Source organism: Peromyscus californicus, unplaced genomic scaffold, assembly GCF_007827085.1.
Source record: "Peromyscus californicus insignis strain IS unplaced genomic scaffold, ASM782708v3 Scaffold_17__1_contigs__length_78620276, whole genome shotgun sequence".
Taxonomy (NCBI): Eukaryota; Metazoa; Chordata; class Mammalia; order Rodentia; family Cricetidae; genus Peromyscus; species Peromyscus californicus.
Genome location: NW_026294469.1, coordinates 15,970,628 through 15,993,868, shown reverse-complemented (window position 1 = coordinate 15,993,868; position 23,241 = coordinate 15,970,628). Strand labels below are relative to the sequence as shown.

Here is a 23,241-nt window from a genome sequence, read left to right as displayed (position 1 = left end):
ATGCCATATTTGGTTGATATCCATGAAAATTCTGCCCTCCTCTGAATATAAACAGAGGAAGAGTGGATGGTGTGGGAGGCAGAGAGGAGATGGAAGAAGGAGGAATTGAGAGGAGAGAAAAGAGAGTAAAGAGCAGTTGGGTTGTAAAATAAATAAATAAATAATTTTAAAAGTATTGTCACAGAATAATATTTCTGGTTAAAATTATGTATGAAGGTATATACATATGTGAAGAAAAATCATTTGTCCTTTAAAGAAGTCTATGCTTAAGTTTGAACATGTGTCATGTGAGGAAACTCTGGGACATTGTATTATTGGGTGGGGATACAAATCACGTGACGCCTCACTGCTTTTGCACAGTATTGAAAGTTCTGGCAACAGAAACCAACACAAGAAATAAATAGATCATACATGCATTTGAAAAGGGTAGAACAAAAGGAGAAACTAAAAGGAGCAATCAAAATATTAGTGTCCAAATACAAAATAAAAATGCACTAACACGTACACCCCACAATGGCTTTCCTTGGTTCCTTTCACATGAACTGTCCAGAAACAGCTATAGGGATAGATGAAGAACACCAGTCATACAACAGAAAAACCGAAGAGTCTTGAATGAATTAGAATGCTTCCTGAATGATAGGTCTTTTGTTCTAAAAAGACCAAACATTATTAATATTATTAGTGTTTCCTCCCAAATAAGTCATAATTTTCAGTGAATATTGATCAGAGTGACAAAATAATCTTGAAAAATAATATACCAATTTAGATAAAGAAGGAAAGAAGCTGCCTAAGAACAGAGTGAATATAAGAGTATAACACTACCAGATGATATTAATAACTTTATAAAACTCAGGAATCATTGTCAAAGAAATAATTGTCAAATGGATCGATAGCATGGAGATAGGCTCATAGAAATAGCCTCTACTACAAATTACAATCCAGGATTTGACCAAGATCATGTTTTAAATCAAAAGAGAAAAAGAGTGTTTGTTAAATGCCTCTTAGGCAACTGATTATACAACTGAGAAAAAATATGTGTTAGATATCTGCCCTACCCTATACACACAGGTATGAACGAACCCACTAAGTAAAATGAAAGACAGAAAGGGAGAGATTAAGACAGAGATAGTGGGTGGGAGAACATGTGATTCTGAAATAAAAGGAAGACTTGTTAACAGTTATTTTTTTAGAAATAAGTATCAGAAATATCTACTTGTCAATGTCAATGGACATCCTTGATTTTTAAGCAAAAAGAAACATCTGAGTAGCTGTGTGTAATATGTATCAAAACTCTGAGAGGGGAGGATATAAGCAGACAACTTACAAAATAGAAAGAGAACATAAGCATTGGCAATAAACATACATTTATTATTCTTCCTTCAGAATACTACTTTCCTGTTGTTTAAAATTACCATCTCCAGTGCTAACAATGTTGCACTGGGAATGTGTACCCCCGAATATTATAAATGGGAGATTAAATGGATTCAGACTTTCTGGAGTATATTATAAAGTTTTAAAAACAACTTTCAGCAATATTTTAAAGGAAATAATTTGAAATATGCCCCAAGATATGTGTATTAGTGTTTTCACAAATGCTGTATGTCTCATTTAAATATTAACAAAGAGCAACGTTCATGCCCTGGAAACAAGGCTTTGGTTAATATATTTCCAAGATTTTAACAAAGATGCTCACAATATATTAAAATGAAAAACCTAAGTATATAACTTTACCATGAACAGCATAAATATGAGTTTAAATTTGTAAAATAAAGTATATGGCAAAGAACAGGAGAAAGCAAAGAAGGACGAGAAGGAAGGAGGAGGGAAGAAGGGAGGAAGAAAAAGAGAATATAACCTCACCAAGTGTTGTCTAAGTAGCTACGTGGTGGGAATGTAGATGTGTTGTTTCCTATTGCATCTTCCTGGGTGTTTGTTTTCTAGTTTAATGAATAAGCACTGCTTTTAATATCAGGAAAGGGTGTCACTTTAAAAATAGTCACTGTTTTCTCAGAACCCTTATTTAGGTGGAAATACTTAGATTATCCACAAATAATATCCCCCATCATTCTGCTCATGCAGATGTCTTTGTTAAGTCTCTTCATTTCAGGCATGTGGTATGCACTGGAGACTCAGACATGCAATAAAACCACCATGACTCCCAGGTCAGCCTCACACAGGGAACTCAATGCCACAGTGAACACTACCTGTGTTAAATTTATTTTCCCATCTCTACAACAGAAACAGTCCTGGTTTTCCTTAGGAAGATAAATCATAACTGAGGTACAAAATGGCTCTTTGCAGGCTACAGAGATGCTTAGTGGGTGAGCACTTGCTATGGGAGTATGAGGACCTGAGTTAAGATCCCTAGAACCTAAATAAAACATGGTCTTTTTAAATAGACAAAAAACAACAACAACAACAACAACAACAACAACAAAACCTGGATCTGGTAGCATATATCTGTAATCCCAACAACCTTAAAAGGAGAAGGAGATGGAGATAAGAAAATAAGAAAATTCCCAGAATCTCACAGGCCATCCAACCTGGTGTACACAACAGTGAACAGCAAGAGAACCTTCCTTAAACAAGGTGGGAGGTGAAGGTGGAAATCCAAGACTGTCCATCTGACTTTCAATGGCATACGCATGCCCATAGTCATACTCTTAAACATGCATGCTAACTCATATACATATATACACTCACACACGCAATCATCTAACATACATATGCACATAAAAAGTAATAAATAAATAAATGAGTCCTTCCCTTGCCGTGGCTAACAGGGTCCATCATCAAATAAAAGTCCCTCCATGGGCCACTTGCAATTGTGCGCTGACAAAGAGAAAGCAGTTCTTTCTGTGGTGGTCCAAGGGAGAGAAAAGACTAAATCCCCTCCTATCGGGTTACTGAGCAATACAAACAGGACAAGCCAGCTGAGGTAAAGGTCTGTGGCCCAGGTTTCTGAGCCAGAGAGCAAAGCTTGACCTAACTGTCCCCACAGAGGGGAGCTTTCTGCACAGAAGAACCTTGTGGACGAGTTCTTCCCTCCCTGAGAAAGTCACTTTGCTTGCTGTATGTTTTCATCAGGCTCATTGTGACTAAAAACATCAGTGCGGGAGGGGCGGGTAAAGTGCTCGCCTTGCAAGCATGAAGACCCCAGTTCAACCTCCAAAACCCACATTAACAGATGCTGCTTCTGGGGGGCTGGAGAGATGGCTCAGTGACTGAGAGTACTGACTGCTCACATGGCAGCTCACACCAGTTTGCAACTTCATTTCCAGGAGATCTGATTTCCTCTTGAGACCTCTACAGGCACCAGGCACGCAGGTGGTGTGGTGCACATACATTCATCCAGGAAAAACATCTATACACATAAAATAAAAATTGTAATGTATAAAAAAAGTGCTGGGTATGGTAACACTGCTTTTTTATCCGAGGCTCAGTAGATGGAGGAAGGTGTATCCCTGGGACTTGCTGGCCTGCTGGCCTAGCTGAATCCATGAGATTCAGACCAATAAGAGACTTTGTCTCAAAAAAAATATGGTAGTGGACACCTAAAGAATGACAGCTGATGTTGTCTTCAGGCTTGCAGGCACATATACAAGCACACACACAAACTTAAATTTGGAAATCAAATTCTTCACTCAGTAGTAGATACACCCAAGGGATCTGGAGGAAAGTTTTCTGATAGCATCCAGATTTGATAGCAGGCAGCAACTTCAAGTCAAGCCAGTGAGTTAGTGTATCCTGTTCCATAACTGTGGCATTCCATGTACAGGTTCTCTTTGAAGACTGATGCATGCTCCTTCTGGGTTTTGCACATGCTAGAGGTTTAATGTTTTTCCAGAACATTCACAGATTCAAAGAATTGAAAAAGAAATCCCCATAAATGAAGCCACATATAAAGCAAATAAACACTGTTGTATCTCTGTGGAGGAGTGAACGGCTGCACTTCATTCACTGTGTGCATTGTTTTAGTTTGTCTCTGCTGTGAGTTTTAATAGTGTTTATTCCTCCTCATTTCAGGAATAGTTGCCCAAAAACATAAATTACATTTACCAAACAGGCTTTGTCAACACAGAAGCCCTTACACTTCTTCCCTTTGTTTTCTAGGCATTTGATCATCCTGTTTGGATCCCAAATAGGAAAAATAATCAATGGCTGATTTATTCCTATGGACAAGATGATTTGAAGTGGCTTCCATTCGTTGACAGAATGATCTGAGTGGAACTGTGTCCCGTTGATAAACTGTGATGAAATGTTATTCGTTGGATGTATAAAGTTAGAAGTCAAGAGAAATCATTGTGGCTTACAGGATGCTTCTTCAGCTGTCAGTCATTTCTTGGCATTTGATCATATCATTCTCTCTGTTCTCATCATATTGGATTCTGTTGTCTGTTATTAATTGAAGCATGACTTTCCTTTCAAAACTACATCGAAGAGCACAGACTATAGAAATGGAAGAAGTTTTGCTCTTACTTTTTCTGGCTTCTCAGCTGTCTGGTTCTCCCCTGAGTAGCCTTACTTCCTTATTGGTACACTTCAAATATCACAAACAAATATGCCCCACTTTCAAAGATGCTCTATATAAAAGGTAACTTCCTACAAGCTGACCTTATTCAATATCTCTTCCAATGGCCTCACGGAGATACAAACTTTACATTAAAAAAACCTTGCTATGAGTTAAGAGCCACTGAAAGGCACTGAGAAACGAAGACATGATGGTGCATCCCAGATGGCTACATTTCACCAGCATAATATTGAGAGAAAAAGGCCAGCACAAAGTACATGTACAGTGTGAGTCCATTCATACAAAGTTTAAAATAAAATGAGACTAATCATTCATGTTAGAAGTCAGAAGAATCACAACCCTTAGGTTTGGTGGCTGAGATGTCAGTAGTAGGAAAGGTTTTTTAAACATAGAAAGTTTATGCGTGGACTTGAGCAGTGTAGACTTCCTAGACACTCAGGCTCCATCGTTCCGTCCTGCCTTGGGGTCCACCTGCTCAGAAGACACTAATCTCAGAGCCTGCCTCTTTCCCCATGTATCCATTTGACCTTGACCTTCACTTCTCACATCCACACAGGAGTTTGTTGCAGGTGTTTGATGAGTGAATGAATGCTTAACAGATACACTCCACTTCTAAAAGAATTCCTAAACATATTGTACACATATGGAAGCTTTTATTACTACTACTATACAAGGCCATTTTCATGCCAAGTGGATAATATATTCTGAGCATATTCCTCCCCCCCAACACTTACATTGCGTGTATGTTATGTTGCAATAAAAATATACTAGCTATAAATATAATTAAGGACTACTTTGAAAGGTTTTCTGTCATTAACTGAGAAGAGGTGGAATTGAGGGGAAGCAACCACAGGCCATCTCTGGGTTCCTTTCAGGCATTGTTGAGTGAAGGTAGATGCAAAGATTATTAAACCATCCTTTGTGCATGATGGGTATTGTCTTGGAGCTGCTGGATTTGAAGTACTCACAAATCATGGAACCACGATCAAATTCAAAAAAGAACAAATGAGATGGGGAATATATTCAGGAGCTGTCAGTCTAGCAGTGACAGACAGGGAAGGTGGGATTGGCAACAGAAAAGGGTGCTGTGAGAAGAGGTGGGCTACAGAAGGAACAAGACAAGGACTCTGGACTATATATATCCGCCTCCATGGACATGGGCAGTGTAAACGTCCTGGACACTCAGCCTCCATTGCTTCGTCCTGCCTTCAAGTCCATCCTGCATAAAAGGAGGTGCTAATCTCAGAGCCTGCCTCTTTTCCCACTTATCCATTTGAATTTGACCTTCACTTTTCACATTCACACTGGACTTTCTTGCACGTGTTTGATGAGTGAATGGATACTTAACAGGTAGGTTCTGAATCATAACCCCATCATTAGGTTTTCAATAGATGTCACAGATGAATGCAATTAATTTGTGTGTGTGCTAGAAACATGGAGAAAACCATAAAACTAGGGAGGGGACTCAGTGGGTTAAGAAGTAAAGTTTTATATTAAGTTGAGACTAAGCCACATCATTGGGATAAAGACAGTTGCTAATTCTCCTTCTTACAATTCCCCATTCTCCTCCTCTCACTCTCAGTTCAGTTCAATAAATATACCCATAAAATAAGTTCTCTTTATTTCTATAGGCAGTCAATAATATTTGACAACAAGCAGGTCAGCAAAAATGCAGTTGTATCCACAATATGGAAATTACCAAAGAAAACCACTGTTTGTTTTGAAATAAATGCCTCTTCAAATCAATAATACATTGGAAAATTGATATTGACTACAATGTGTTTGTGGGTGGCTTTCAGCAGGGTTAGAAGGTTCACTGATTCCCTTTTCTTACCACAGTAAATTAGCAAGCACTTTATATAATAGTTAGAAGGCCCACATCTATCCCAGTTAAAATGGTAGAGGGGAGAGTGGTACCTGAAATCCAAAGAGAGTAATATTACCAACTATTTGCTAATTGATACTTTGGGTACTAGTGTTTTATCATTCATTGTTTTTTTTTAAAAAGTCACATAATTTAATGACAGTAACTACATTAAGGATTTAGTGCATATCCATGTCCACTTTCTATCTAGATCTGTACTATAGACTAAGTTCATTCAGAAGTGAGGCAAAATCATTGTATTAATTACTTTTCTCATCACTGGGATCAGATAGTTGACCAAAGCAACTTGAAGAAGGAAGCGCTTACTTTGGATCCTAGTTTAAAGAAATAAAGTCCACCATTGGGAGGCACAGCAGTAGGAGGAGGGGCGGCTGGTCACATTGTGTCCCAGTCAAAAAGAAGAAAAGGAAGAACTCTCACTTCCTCCTCTGCCCTAGTTAGGGTTTCTATTGCTAAAATGAAATACCATGGCCAAAAGCAAGCTGGGGAGGAAAGGGTTTATTTGGAGTATACTTCCACATCAAGTAGGGCTGGAATCTGGAGGCAGGAGCTGATACAAAGACCCTGGAGGGGTATGGCTTACTGGCTTGACCTCCATGGCTTGCTAACTCTGCCTTCCTATAGAACCCCAGGACCACAAGTCTAGAGGTATCCTCACCCACAATGGACTGGGCCCTCCCACCTCAATCACTAATTAAGAAAATGACCTGCAGGCTTGCCTACAATGTGATCTTATGGAGGCATTTTTCAGTTGAGGCTCCCTCTATCCCAAATTTAGCCTGTATCAAGCTGACATAAGATTAGCCAGCTTGCTCCTTTTTCCTCTATTCCATCCCAGCCCCAGCCCATGGAATGGTGCTTCCCCCTCTCAAAGTGGATCTTCCCTGCTCTGCTAAATCTCTCTGGAAACATCTGCACAGACACACCCAGTGATGTTTCTCCTAAGTGATCCCAAATCCAGTCCCGTTGACAAGGAAAAGTAACCATGCCAGTCATTCACCATGTTAGAACTTAATCTTAGTTGAAAGGGTTTAGATAACATTCATACTGACCACTTCATCTCCCAGATGAAGAAGTAAATACCCTCAGATTCAACAGCTCAGTTTTCCTGAATCCTAGTTTGGGGAACTTCAAACTATGGCATCGAATCTTTTTGTATGTGGAGTTTTCATACTGCATCAGATGAAACACACCAAAATTCACAACTGTGAATGCTAATGTATTTGTGCTTTGGGGTTCATGCTCTACAGAGATATGGTTCAGAGATAGGGTAGGCCCCTTGGAATTGTTGTAATATAACAGAAAACAAGAGTGACCAAAGGGTCATCAGTTCAAATGCCAGCTCTGCCACCTACTAAGAAAATGTTCTGGAATAAGCTACATAAGCCCCGGGAGATTCTACAGAAGTGAGGATTAAATGCCTTCCTTAGGGGAAGCTCCAGAGCAGAAATAAAATAATGCATAAAAAACAACTAAAAAAGTGCAGCCAACAGTGTGACAGTGGCGACACCTTCCCTTTCTTCTTTGCTTCCTGGGGAAGCCATCCGGAGGCTCACAGGGAACACAACGCTTTAATGAACCACGAGCTGTGTGCATGTTTTCTTTTTTTCCTTGGACAACAGTGTGTTGAGGTTTACCACCCCATACCCATGGCTGCCTCAAGCCCCAATCTGTGATTCCAAACTTCAGAATCATTGTTAACTTGATCCAGCTGTCCAGGCAGGAGATCTTTTGGATGCTCAATGGGATCCTCCTGTGGATCTCAATCCAGTAGACATCCAAACAACCATATACCAGGTCTCCCACATACTGCATGCAGCCCTGCAGACTGCCTAAAATGCAGATCAACAACACAAAAATCAAGGCCTCCACTGAGATTCGTATCTTTAATTCTTCTTTCTAAGATATAAAAAACTTCTTCAAGGAACCTTTGAGAAAATCTGCATGTCTTTCATTTATGCAAAGAACAGTCCCTTCAAAAATTAATGAACCAAGATGAAGCTCACTGACCGTACTGAGCTGCCTGCAGGAGATTTCTGCACCATGTGTGACTGTGCACTGACTTATCACTGTGGCCTGCGTCAGACAGACTCTGTTGCCAGGTCACCCTCGGAACTCTCTCTCTCTCTCTCTCTCTCTCTCTCTCTCTCTCTCTCTCTCTCTCTCTGAATAACAGAAACTTAGTAACAGCATAACTCTTCCCACGCTCTCTTTTCTTTTTTTTTTTTTCTTTTTTTTTTATTTTTTTTTTTTATTAATTTATTTTGCAATACAATTCAGTTCTACATATCAGCCACGGATTCCCTTGTTCTCCCCCCTCCCGTCCCCCTCACCTTCCCCCCAACCCCCCCCCCCATTCCCATCTCCTCCAGGGCAAAGCCTTCCCCACAGACTGAGGTCAACCTGGTAGACTCAGTCCAGGTAGGTCTAGTCCCCTCCTCCCAGGCCGAGCCAAACAATCCTGCATAGGCCCCAGGTTTCAAACAGCCAACTCATGCAATGACGCTCTCTTTTCTTGCTTACAGATATTTTCAAAGTAAAATCATCACCAAGGTAGTTCTTCTTCCCTAAAATTGCTGATAAGGAGACAAGACAGGGCAGGAGGAGGCTGGGTCTATAGCTCAGCCGGTAGAGTGCTTGTCTAACATGTACACAGCACTGGGTTTGATGTCCAGCACCACATAAACCAGTCATGGTAGTGTGTACCTGTACTCCCAGAACTCTGGAGAAGATAGGAGGATCAGACATTTAAGGACATCCTTGGCTACATGGAGTTCAAGACCAGCCTGGGATATAAGAGACCCTGGAGAGGGATCAAGAGAGAGTGGAAGAGGTGGGGTTGGAAGAGGCAATGCACAGAGGCCCAGGGAAATGCTAAGTACGTCCTACACCAAATTCAATCACCTCCCCACACTCACAGGTATGGAAAAACAGGAAAACAGGCCAACACACAAATCATAGCATACACAATTCTCTCACATACTGTTTCACACAGGAACATATTCATGTTTTTTTCCTACACACACACACACAGTGAGACCACCATGACCTTGCACTTCGTTGTGTCTACTCAAGTGTCTGCCCTCCTCTGTTTTTCCACTTTCAGTCTCCACAGCAGGACAGATTATAACTAGAATCAGAACAGAACGTTTCTTAACCAGCTGGACATTTGATCATGTAAGCCTCTTTTTTCCCCAGCTGCATAATGGGAGTAATAACAGTTTCTACCTGGCAGGGCTTTCATGAGGTTTAAGTGGAGTGATGTGTTTGAAATGTTTGGCAATTGCCTGCCAAACAGTTAATGTTGCAGAAATGATGTAGATATTAGAGTCCCACAATTTCCTATTGACAGACTCCTGAACTGGAGTGACTGAGGACTTTGAATCACACTTATCCATCCCACTTAGAAACAATATTCCTGCGGTCAGCTGCAGAAGTGGTGGTGTTTAGTTAGGTTCTGTCCCATTTGCCACTGGAGTTTTCTTTTTAAACAATTTTCATTAATTTACCACTAAGAAAACTGAAAATTCTTATGTTGAAGCCATTATGGTTCCAAGGATTTGGACAGGGAATTATAAACAAGGAATTGTAGACAGAATCACTATTACGATCTAGTTTTTGTAAAATAGGACAATGGGCTTTGTAATAATAACCAGTATACTACAATGACCTAGTAGTAAAGTGACCATTCTTGTTACCACCATTGCACCTATCCATTCTGCCCCTTAGTACACACATCCAGATGTGAGCTGTAAAGCTAAGACCACAGGTAGTTCACATATTGCTCACATCTTGTCTTCCACACCCCTTGTCTTGGTTTGCTTTCTGTTGCTGTGATAAACGCCATTTCCAAAAGCAACTTGCAAAGGGCTTATTTAGCTTACAAGTTATAATGTGTCCTCTAGGGAAGCAGAGGCTGGAACTCAAGGCAGGAACCTAAAGACAGAAACTAAAGCAGTGACCCTGGAGGAACCATACTACTGGCTTGCTCCCAGAGTCACATCCACCCCATTTCATATCCTTCCCAAGACCACCCGCCCAGAGATGACACCACTCACAGTAACCTGGGTGTTCTCCCATCGATCAACAATCAAGAAAAGGCCCTGCAAACATACCTATAGGCCAATCCAATGAAGGCAATTTTTCTACTGGGGTTCACACATCCCAGAGTCAAGTTGACAATCAAGATTAGTCATCACAGACGTGAAGTCACTTTGTTGTGGCATTATTTTTCCATCTCAGGAATAACTGCAACTTCTTACACTTCAACAAAAGAATGACTGTCTTGGCCATTAAACTTGGACTTGACCTTGCTTTTGGCCACAGACTTCCTGAGATGTTACAGCCATAATGAACAAACCTTCCCCTTGATGCCTCCAGTTCAGAATTCCATGTAAGGAAGACAATATTTCATAGATGACAGGGCTAAGGATGAGGTAGCATGTCTTCAAGTGTCCTATGGCCATCTGGACAGTAAAGGTCTCCAATCTAATTACCTGAACCCCGCCACAATACTGATAAATGATTGGCAGCTAGCAATGCAGCATTAAACTTATTTGGCTTCTCTTCTCTCTTGGAACCCTGGGCACATTCTGCAGTATACAGCTTCCTGTAGGTCTGAGATAGTTGAGACACCTGACTAGGATTGTATCTTTCTACAAAAGTAGCTCTGAAGTCTTGGTCCTTAATCTTCCACATTCATTAGAATCACCTGGAGGAGATTTTTGTAAGTCCTAGCAACTGGACCAGATCCTAGACCAACAAATTTCAGATTTCTAGTCTAACACTCAGGAATAATTATTTTTGCTGAACTCCTGGATATGCCCAGTGTAACCAAAACCAGGAGTCATTCATTGTTCTCTAAGACACAGGGAGATCATGCCTGCATGGGTTACTAAGTTTTATCATGTGATCTTGCCTGGGTAATGACAGAGACCAGAGACTTTGGTCTAATGCTACAAAGAGAAGAATCTTCTCCCAGAGTCCCCCGCATAGCTGCCCTGGAACAATGACCTCATCTGGCAAACCAGCACCACATCTGGAGGAGAGATGATAGCCCTGAAGCCAAACCCCCCACACACACACACACACGGACACACAGTCAACTTGAGAGCTGTGAAAGGTAAAGCTGCCTGGTAAAATCCAAGGCACTGGGTGAAACTTGAATTCCAGACAAACAGTACATAATTGTTTTAATTTAAATACCAGTCTTTGCACGGGGTACACTTACGCTAAAAAATCAGCCTTTGTCTGAAATTCAAATTGATCTACAGATTCTATTTTGGTTTACCAAATTTGTTAGTACCCGGTGTGGGTCCCCACCATGACTGCCTTCTGCCTGTGTCCCAAAAGTTGATACAAAAAGGAAAGAATCATATTATACCAAACAATACTCATCCCACTTTCTGAATAAATAGAACTTGTACTTTGCTTTAACAATTGTTTTTCAAATCAAGCTTTCGAGTTGTTGTTTGTTTGTTTGTTTTTTCCTTTTGGTCTTCCCGAGATGTGGTCCTGTGTATCATGCTGGCGCTTCTACTTCCTGTCAAAGGCCTTTCCAATCTGTAATGCAGGAAATTCCAGATGCCTTCCTTTTCTGTCTGCATTTCATGAAAATAGGATTGAAGGCTCGCTGGCAGAAGCCCCTCGGCTGCCTCCCACCTGTCTGCTGTTCTCCCTGCTATTCCCAGGAGAATCCAAGCCTTCGGGTGGTTGTCTTCCTCCAGTCCAGGGAGCTTCACTCTGGGAAAGAAGGGCAGAAGGAACGGGGCCGCAGCACAGACGGTGCTAATTGGAGCAAAAGATTTGCCTACTGGAAATAGTAACTGTGGGCAAGCTTAGCTCCCTGGAACCCTCGGACCCTCCAGGGGCTGAACTCCAGGATGGCTCCCAAGGAACGGGGAGCCAAGATTGAATCCCTACAAGGAAATGCAGAAAAGACTCAAAATAAATCAACTAACAACAATAAGAAGAAAATTAATGGCTGTGTTTTTAAATTCTGTGCGTGTTACAGGCTTATTCCAACAGGAGACATGTTTATTTCCCAGCCTTGGGGCCTGCTGATCAGGTCAGTTCAGATTTGCCTCCTACCACCTGTTAGCATTATCCTGGTTCCTGAGTTGGGGAATCCACGGATCACTCTGCTGGGCCAGAGTCTTCTAAACTCCATCTTCCCCAGTCTCAGAAGCCTCCTGCTCTGAGACAAGCCCACCTGTGAATACAGAAGCATACAGATACACCTTCCTGTATAAGCTGTCACCTGTGTGCATCAGCCCTACCAGGCACACTATGGGGAATAGGAAACATCTTTTATGCAGTGAAGTGATTTTCTCTGAGATATTGAGAGATGGAGTAGTAAAAATATGAACTGGGAGTGACAGCCATCTCCATTAACTATAACTGTTGGTCTCTTCCTTTAGCTTCAAACTGCCCCTCAGGGCCACGAAGACTGCACTGATTAAGTCCACCCTGTATAATAGTGTGCTGCTTTGAATGATAATAGTTTGAATGTTTAGTCCCCAGTTAGTGGAACTGTTTGGGAAAGATTAGGTGTGGCCTTGTTGAAATAGGTGTGGCATTTGAAATAGGAGATTTGTCACTGGGGATGGGCTTTGTGGTTTCAAAAATCCACACAAGGCCCAGTGTTTCTTCCTCTGCCTTCCCACCTGCAGATCAGGATGTAACCTCTCAGCCCATGCCTGCTTATCTGCTACCATGCTTCCTGCCATGGTGATCATGGACTAATCCTCTGTAACAGAAAGTCCCCAGTTAAATGTTTTCTTTTATAAGAGTTACCTTGGCCGGGCGGTGGTGGCGCACGCCTTTAATCCCAGCACTCGGGAGGCAGAGCCAGGCGGATCTCTGTGAGTTCGAGGCCAGCCTGGGCTACCAAGTGAGTTCCAGGAAAGGCGCAAAGCTACTCAGAAAAACCCTGTCTCGAAAAACCAAAAAAAAAAAAAAAAAAAGAGTTACCTTAGTCATGGTGTCTCTTCACAGCAATAAAACAGTAACTAAGACAACTAGAAAACAGGATTCAGAAAAAAAGACATCCCCAAGTGGGTTTTAACTCATCCGTGGGACCTCCCTTCCTGCCTTATTCTCTTTGCTAGCACATCAGCCAGATGCTGAGGAAAAATGACATGGGACCAAATTTGAAAGCTGTCACCAATGATATAAGGATTAGACAGAATCACCTCTTTTATAATAAATAAATATCAAATAGTAACGGTCATATTGAATTAGTAGGACAAGGACAAGAGCTTCAAGTGCGTCACCTGGGTAAATGTACAGACTGCATCCTGCTGGATGACAAATGAGTCTAGAACAGATTTCCAAAAAGGAAAATCAAAGTATTCCAGATCAAGTAGCTCCTCTGGCCCTCTTATTCATTTGGCCATTAAATAAAGACTTCATACTGTGTTTTATTGTCTGTGGCTGAAATGTTGAGTTGGAGATGTTCTCCCTCTTCTTAAAGCCTCCATGGTAAGAAGCCAGGGGTGGGGCAAAAGCTTAGTTGGCAGGGTACTTGTCTCATGAGCACAAATCCCTAGGTTCAGTCTCCAGCACCACTCATAAAACCAGACAAGGCCATCCTGGGATGCGTGAGACGTTATCTCACACAAATAAATGATCCAATGAATAAATGATCAAACCAAATAAAGAACACCGCAGGGTGTGCTGAGTGATTTGAAGAACATAAAACTAAATGATGAAATACAGGGTAGTTGAATCGCTCTGTTAAACTGGGTATGAAGAAAGGCCTGTTGAAGGAGGTAACATTAAACCTGAGAACCACCCAAGAGAAGAAGCTGGTTCTGGGGAAACGGGAAAAGAACATCAGCCTGATGGAGGAGGTGTGGCCTTGTTGGAGGAAGTGTGTTACTAGGGGTGGGCTGTGTGGAGGCCTGTGTGGAGGCACAGGGGTTAGAGTAGAGGAAGCTGAATGAGCAACTTGGAAAAGAAAAGGTTTATTTTGGCTAACAGTTTGAGGGTGCTGTTCATCGTGCTGGAAAAGGCATGGTGGCAGAAATGTGAGGCAGCCGGTCACAGTTCACCCTTAATCAAGAAGCAACAAGAGATGAATGCCGGTACCCAGCTGGCTTCCTTCTTTTTGCTCAGCCCAATACCCCTTCTCCTGGGATGATAGAACCTACAGTTAGCACGGGTCTTCCCAGAAAATGGCTAAACCACAGGAAGCCTGACATGGGATGAGCTAGTAGACCAAGGTCTGGAGTAGGTATCCCATTCTCAGTATGAGACACTGAGAGGCTCTGGGAAGAGAAGTAAATTATTTTACTTCTAAAACTCCTTTGTGGCTTTGTGAACAATTGATTTAGGTAACAGGTGGAGGCAAGGAGATAAGTTAGAAAGCCTTAAAATATTTTCAGTTGTGAAGATCATAAACTGTCATGGGTGAACAGAGAACAATTTAGAAGGATGCCGGTTCTGTTTCTTAAGCAAAGTCAGTAGGATTTTCCAATAAAAGATACACAAGGAAATTTAAAACGAGATAATTTAGGATTAGGACTCAGCTCGGTTAGGGAAATTAAGTATACCATGAGGCTATTTATTGAGACAGGGAGACAGGGGAAAGAGAGATCAAAAGAAGAAATCAGGATGTCAAAGTTCTGAGATATAGGAAGCCGAGGAAAGACAGTTGGATGTAGAAGTCTAATAGTCATGGGGAAGGCTGGGCCTGTACCTCCTGGTTTTGGTGTCATCTCTGTAGAGTTGATAATTATAAATGTAAGACGGGGAAATTTCCCTCAAAAGAGAAAATGTAGCTAAAGGAGAAAGGTGAGATGGTACTTCAGCTGGTCTGACATGAGGGGAAGAGGAGCTAGTGAAAGTAGATGATGTACAAGCTGTGAAGCAAGCCGATAATCTGGAGCATCTAGAATCTGCAAGCACTTCAGGCTAAAGAATGCAAGGTTTCCTGGAGAAAGTAGTACTTAATCCCAAGCCTTGGGAACTAGAAGGGAATTGGAGCTGTGTAGAGCAATTCAGGACCCAAATGGATGCAGATGTGTGAGCAAAGACTTGGAGTAGGGCAAAGAGAGTGAGAGAAGAGGGAGAGGTAATGGCAGCAAATATGACTGCCCATGTTTGGGGACCCTCAAGGAGAGTCAGAGACAAAGGCTACGTGAAAACCAAGGGGGATCCAAGGCTGACTATGTCTTCTATGACTCATTGTCTCCCCTGGGCCGCAGACCCTTTAAATACCCAAGGGTCAGCAGCAGTCTCCAGCACGACTGCTTCCTCCCTCCTCTGACGAATCCGCAGCAGAGTAGCTAAGAGAACCATCCTGGGACTGGGCCTCTCTTCCCACTGTGCAGCCAGTCCATCAGCTGCCCTACAATCCAACCCCTCTTCACTTCCATCTGCTTCAAGGGAGGAATGCCTCAGGGAGTCTTTAACTCCAGAATTCAGGAAATGAGCTCCACTTTAAGTTCTCATCTCTTCAGCCAGCTTTCTGCAAACCCCAGTCTGCCCCACATTAAGGTGTTCCTAATTAAAGTCCTTTCCTCATCCCGCTGTACACAAAGGTGCCTGGTTTCCCAGCTTCCCTCCTCACCTGCTTCTAAGAGTCTGATGAACAGTTTGGTTTTCTCTACATTCTGCTTGTTTTTGGTTTTGTTTTTTTTCAGGAAGCTTACATTTTGCCAAGATGAAGAATCTGGATTTCAATCTAGACAAGCCCACCCCTCATCTGAAATGTCTCTTGACACCTGTTAAATGGTTTAAAAGATAAATAAAATAATACAAAACTCTTTTTATCCTGAGGTGAAGAGCAAGAAAGGATATTAAATTAAGCCCAAAGCAATGTCTTGAACTGCCCGGCGGTCCGCATCCCCAGAAGAGAACCTGCTCTCAACAGGGAGACAATAATGGATGGGCACAAGCAGACTGATATGGCTCAGAGAAAACTTTCTGGAATCAGAGGCAGGAGGGATTGACCATTGGCATGTGAGTATCTTCAACCTAATTCCAGTGTAAATGATGCTTCCTCAAGTATAGAGAGAAAGAAAGAGGTGGAGAGAGAGAGATGAGGGGACAGACAGAAAGGATTCCACCTGGAATTATGTCTTCAAATCAGGAGATTATATACATGAAACATCCAGTTCTTGCTATTAGAGGACTCTCAGATGCAACTCCTTCAAATACACATGTTTCTTCTGCTTTTAATGAAAGGAATCCCTGGTGTGCATGGTGTGGGGGCTGGAGAAATGGCTCAGCAGTTGAGAGTATATAGTGTTCCTTCAGAATGCCCAGGTTTAGTTCTTAGCACCCACAAACCAGGTAACAACCACCTATAACTTCAGTATCAGAGATCTGATGTCATCTTCCTCCATAGGCTCTGCATGGAGGAATGTGGAACCAGATATACATGCAGGCAAACACTTGAACTTCCCAGAGGTTTGCGTCCCCCATATGTATATTTATATGCATAAAATATAAATAAACCTTTTTTAAAGAAAGAATTGTGCTTCCTAACACCTATCATATACCCACGTCTGCCTAGACCTCTCACCCACATTGCCACTTGATTTGGCTCTCCTGATGAGCTGACTCCATGTGTCGGGGACAAGCTGCTCAGGTTTTGCCTTTTTGTTCTGTCTCCTGGCTCTAGCTATTCAGCTGTAACCATTTGCACATGTTAATGCCTTATTTGTGTCTGTTCTTAGGCCTTTTAAATATGTATGTGTGTCCTAAATCCTGGCCCTTGGCAGAAACCACATCTCTCAAATTAGGCCAGGAGGTCTGGGGCTCCCCAGGGGACAGCCTGTTTGTCTTCCCACTGACTTGAGACACCTGGTGAGGGTGTGCCTGTCAACCCACTTATGCCAGATACTGCAAGAAGGCTGAAGCCTTGACTACTATTTCATTGGGACCCTCTAATTCATATTAAGACTCAGCACAGAGGATGTATTCAATAGACAGGGTAAGACTGCCTAGGGTTGGGCTCACAACTTTCCATCTAGGCACTGAGATTGCCGTTGGTTTGAATAAGAATGACCTCCAAGGGCTCATATAGTTGAATGCTCAGTCACCTGAGGGTGACACTATTTGAAAGGATTAGAAACATTAGGAGGTGTGGCCTTGTTGGAGAAGCTATGGCCTAGTTGGAGAAAGTGTGTCACTGAGGGTGGCTTTGAAGTTTCAAAAGCCCATTCCAGGTTCTCTCTCTCTCTATCTGTCTCTGTCTCTGTCTCTCTCTGCTTGTGGATCAGGACGTAGCTTTAAGCTACTGCTCCAGTGCCATATGTGCCACCATGTCCTCTGCCAAGATGATAACGGACTAAACCTCTGAAACTATAAGCAAGCCCCCAATTAAATGCTTTCTTTTATAAGAGATACCGTGGTCGCAGTTTATCTTCACAGCAATAGAACAGTCACTAAGACAGAGATGCTGATCAGTCCTCTGTTTAACCAGTGTACACAGAAAGACAGTTTGTCACAAAGACCCAACCTTAGCTTATGCTCTGTAACTAGGGTACAAGACACAGAGATAAGTGACTGCCTGCCCAATTAGTATCAGAAGCATCAGGAAAAGCCCTCACATGTACCTAGACCTTGTCCATCTGCTAATTAATGTATGCATTCTCATCTATAAGATAAGACACAGTGGGAAAATCTCCTCTGGAAGATGACAAGCTGACTCTGACATTGACCACATAGTCTATAAAATGTCAGTGTCTGATTCTGGAGTCTCTTTAAAGAAGCGGCTGCACTTTAGAAGATCTAACCTCAGTAAAGGTATATGTGAAATGGTCTAAAGGACAGAGGATCATGTAACACCCAGGGGATCAAAATTGGACACTTAAACTGTATTATTCAGAGACTTCTGAGGAAATGGAACTCTCAGAGATAGGTAGGTAATGATGATAGGTAGATAGATATGAGATAGATGAATAGATGGATAGATAGATAGATAGATAGATAGATAGATAGATAGATAGATAGACACACAGACAGCAGCAGACAGATAGAAGATGTATGCATACCTATGTACAAAGGTATGATGATTTAGTATGAGAAATGACTGGCATAATTCTGGAAGCCAAGAAATCCCACAATCTGTCATCAGCAAAATGAAGAAACTGGGTGGCCAGCACTGATGCTCCCAGTCTGAGACTGAAGAACTGAGAAGCCAGTAGAAAAACTGGTACAAACCCCCAAATTCAAAGATCCAAGAACCTTGATTCCTGACATCTGGAGGCAGTAGATCATACAGAGAATAGAGCGATTCATCTCTCCTTTGCCATTTTTGCTCTTTGGCCCTCTGTTCATTGGACAGTGCTCATCCAGGAAGGTGAGAGGAAGTCCTGTTCATATATTTATGTAGCCCACTTACTCAAGTGCTAACCTTTTCCGGGAGCATCCTCACAGATGTACCCCAAAATAATCTTTTATCTACTATCTGGAACTCCCTTAATACCATAAATTAACCATGACCATTTCCCAACTTCCCTGGCTCCTACACTTTTGTATTTATTATTTTTTCTTTTAGTCACATCATCTTTCACTCAGCATACAATAAAGAATATCTGTAAGGTTGTGAAGTGAGAAGGAAACTTTCTATTAAGAAAAGTAAGATCCCTGGATAAGTGGCTAAGAAATATAGTGCATGGTGGCCTGGGATAACTCCTCTAGCTGGAGCATCCCTACCCCATCCTTCTCTGTGGAGCATCCACACCACTCTCATTGCTCAGCTCAGACAGGGTATTTGAGTAGATTGTGGGCCAGCAGTATTTGTAGTGAGTGGCCAACAGTTTGTTCAAGGAAAAGAGTTGCTCCTCTTCCTGTTCCAGGCACTTATGACGGAGTCCAACATGGTAAGCAGTCAGTGTGTACTAGAGAGAGAACGACAAGCATGGGAAGGACTGTCCTAGACTGTGCTCTACAGAAATCAGTCTCTAGACGGAATTCATTAAAGGTTTATTAGGGAACAAGGCTAAAAAGGTCTCCTGTGAGGGAATGAGGGAAGGAGAACTGGGCAGAGGAGTTGGGGCTCAAAGGGCTCTTGGGTATTACTCATCTTTGTAAATCATCATTTGCTAGGCTATGCATGGGCCTCCTCAGTGTACCAACACCCCCTCCAGCTCAGGAAAAGAGGACTTCAGAGCTTGGTGGGGAATTTGGGATGCCTCACACCCACTGCAAAAGCTATGAAGAGACGAGGCAATGGAAAAACACATCCTAGAAAAGAGCCAGAGACCCAAATCAGGTGCCCTGTGCTCTAGACGACACTTGTTTTTTTAAATCTTGGACATTTCATCAATCTTCTCCAGCCAACAATTTCTTTATTTATAGAATCCAAATATGGATTAAACCAGTATTTATAACTGTTGGCCTCACATTAAAATTACCTAAGATGTTTTTTAATTACCAAATTCTGGCTCTATCTTAGTAGCAATTGAATCTCAGTGATTGAAGAACCAGGTGTCAGTGTTTTCAAAAAACCTCTCTGGTGATTGAAATGGGCATATAGCTTTGAAAACCAATGGAGGATGGATGCACGCTCCATTGAGACTCTGCTAAATTGATTTCTAATGCCAATGCTACGTAGGCAAGAGAAAACCCCCTTTGTACAGAAAGAACAAGGCTATTTCTGATTGCAGAAACCTTTCAAAAAGTCTCTCCTTGTTTGTTCTGAATTGTGTCTCTTCACAAATCCACACAGTGAAGTCCTGACCCACTTACCTGAAAATGTGACTGTGTTTGAAGACAAGACTTGGAATGAAGTAAGTTGAGGTCATTAGAGTGGGCTGTACTACAGTCCAACTGTTCTTCTCATAAGAAGTGTTTAAGATGCAGATATTTACAGAAGAGTCTTTGCGAAGCCACAGTTGTCTAAAAGCTATGCAGAGAGGCCTTAGAAGAAACTAACCCTGACATCACCTTCATCTTGAACTTCTAGCCCCCCGAATCATGAGAACACAAATGTCTGTTGTTTAGGCCACCTACTCTATGATATCTATTGACTGCCCTAGCAAGCACACATACTTCTCAACCCCCTTCCTTCCCTGAGTCTCTCCTCTACATTTGTTCCTTTGTTTCCTACAGAGTAAGGAGTTCATGAATATGCCCTAAAGCAGCATCTCCTCATAGGTTCAAATGCTGGTGCCATAGCACAGAGCTCTGCTGTACATGACTGTTCTCATCATCCTCCTTGGACTTTTTATCTCCAGTCTGTCAGCTCATGAGCTGATTTAAGGCCTTCCAAAACAGCCAGTCCCCTTAGCCCATCCTTAGTAAAATGATGGAGGGTTTGTAAGGGAAATAGTACAATTATAAGTTGTTCTTTTTTATGTGTGGTAGTGGTCTACAGGTAGTTGTAGAGAGTCAGCCATCCTCGAACTATCCTTCCTACCCAGCCATGGGCAGCACAACCATCCAGGGGTTTCTTATGATGTAAGTCAAAGCCTCTGTAAAATCCCAAAACAAATCCATCATGTGCTGTTTCTCCATGTGGTCATTTTATCTTTGAACTTGGCCTCTGAGCTGCTTTGGTTAATGGTTGTTAGGAAATGATTAGAGCATTGACCTCTGTGTGGGTGAGGGGGGAGAAATGATGGACTTAAAAAATCCCTGCTAGCCAGGCGGTGGTGAGGCATGCCTTTAATCCCAGCACTCAGGAGGCAGAGCCAGATGTATCTCTGTGAGTTTGAGGCCAGCCTGGTTTACAGAGCAAGATCCAGGACAGGCACCAAAACTACACAGAGTAGCCTTACCTCAAAAAAACAAACAAAACAACAACAACAAAAAATCCCTGCTCTGCACAAAGACTGTCTTATTAACAATACCAGTCTCTAGGTCTTTCTCGTGTCATCAAAAATCCACACATACACCCCCAAAAAGAAAAAAAACTAAAAAGGAAAATTTACTTCCTAACCTAGGCATATTTGTCACTTTTCATGGCTGTGACAAAATGTTTGAAAAGATCCTTTAAGGAAGAAAGAATTTATTTTGGCTCACAGTTTGAAAGCACAGGACATCCTTGTGGGAAAATGGGATGAGTGTGCCTATGCCTCTAGCTGTGGTGTTGGGACTGTGAGGAAGCTGATCTCAGTGTGCACATAATCAGGGAGCTGAGAGATGAAGCCTGCCGCTAAACTGGTTTTCTTCTCCCTGACACACATACACTCTCTTTTCTTATTTTATTGACTTCAGGACCCCAGGTAAAGGGATGGTTCACCCACGTCAAAGTAAGTTTTTCAGTTAAACCTGTCTGAAAACACCTTCACCGACAATTCCAAATGTGTGTTTCCTAAGTGAGTCCAGATCCAGTCAAGCTGACAATATTGTCCATCATACTGGGTTTGCTCCAAGTTTGCTTGGAGAAGGATTTCTAAGCTTCTCTAGCTACACTTAGAGGGAATCTTAGTCTTGTCCATGTTCTGATACTATAACAGAATACTACAGACTGAGTAATTGATACAAAAATAATGATAATCTGTTTCTCATGCCTCTAGAGGCTTGGAAGTCTGTCATCTGGAGAAGACCTTTGTGCATTGTAATGTGGCAGAAGACAAATGACCACACATGAGAGACAGAGATCCAATCATTCTTTTATCAGGAACACACTCTGAGGTGATGAACTTGCTCTTGAAGCAACAGCCTTAAAGCTAGCATTGCTGAGGGTGCTCTCTAGACAACCTGTTTGACAACAATGGGCTACCTTTTAATATTGCCATGACGGCTATTGAACTTTGATATGATTTCTAGAGAGAACATTCAAACCACAGCAAAGGCCAACTGACTTGCCCAAATTAAACATCAAAAGTCCAAAGTGCTTAAAAAGCAAAGATCGGGCCAGTATGATGACCTCTGTCTGCAGTCTCAGCACTTAGGAGGCTGTGGCAGAAGAGTTGCTAAGATATAGGATGAAACTATGCAAATGATGATGATGATGATGATGATGATGATGATGATGATGATGATGATGATGATATTAAAGACAGAAAGAAGGTTCAGTAGTTAAGAGTACATACTCGTATTGCAAAGGAGCTGAGCTTGGTCCCTAGCGCCCATGTCTGGCTGCACACAATCAGCTCCAACAATCTCTTCTGGCCTCCACAGGCAGTACACTCACATGCACAAACACACATCGGGACACAAACACCAGGAATTAAAAACAAAAATAAAAGCATTATCTTCAAAACTTCAAAATATAAAAAAAAAAAAAATCAACAAATAGCAAAGAATAGGAGGGACTTCTGGCCAACTTTCCATTGTAAGAAATCCCAACGACCGTAAGAATCCTGAGGTACAGCCTGGTGTTTCCTGGGAAGACTTCTCCCTGGTGCAGGCTCTTAGCCTTTGATTTACATAAGCAGGCATGAGGTGTGAGGAACAGAAATGTTCTAAATAAGAGATATAATTATTTTCTGTTTCTTCCTAAAGGAAAAGAAAACACCATCCTGAGATAATTTTCTGTTTACTTCACTTCCTCATTCTCTTCTCCTCTTCCACCCACAGTTTAATGAGCCCCAGAATTTTCCTCCAGAGAACCTCCCCCAGCATATTACACAGCTTTGGAAACAAACACTAGCTCCAGTTGCGTGGCCTGAAAAAAATAGTGTGGTCCTAAAGGAAACCAAAGTACCATAGGGGATAGAGTGAGTCTGTGCTAGGTATGTCTAAGTAGCTTCTGCTTTTATTCCATCCCCTTATTCAGGTGTTTCTCACCTTAAGAAAACACTCTAAACTGATACCCAGCATTGCCTAGAATTTGGACAAGCGGGAAGCAGTTCCAATGTTGTGTGGCTGAGTACCATTAGCTTTAGTTAGTGTGAACTAGCCCTTGACCCAGGGAACCTCA

The 23,241-nt window shown here is 42.0% G+C and overlaps 2 long non-coding RNA genes across 3 annotated transcripts in view; one reads left to right on the top strand and one right to left on the bottom strand.

Annotated features, from left to right (window-relative positions):
* The window catches only part of LOC128112609 (uncharacterized), a 292,581-nt gene that overhangs the window by 91,568 nt on the left and 177,772 nt on the right, over nt 1-23,241 (bottom strand). The window lies entirely within an intron of this gene.
* LOC128112610 (uncharacterized) overlaps nt 1-23,241 on the top strand; it is a 64,098-nt gene that overhangs the window by 26,482 nt on the left and 14,375 nt on the right. The window contains exons 2-3 of the long non-coding RNA XR_008219053.1: nt 4,114-5,881; nt 16,200-16,382. This is a non-coding gene — a long non-coding RNA (uncharacterized LOC128112610). The remainder of the gene's footprint in view (nt 1-4,113; nt 5,882-16,199; nt 16,383-23,241) is intronic.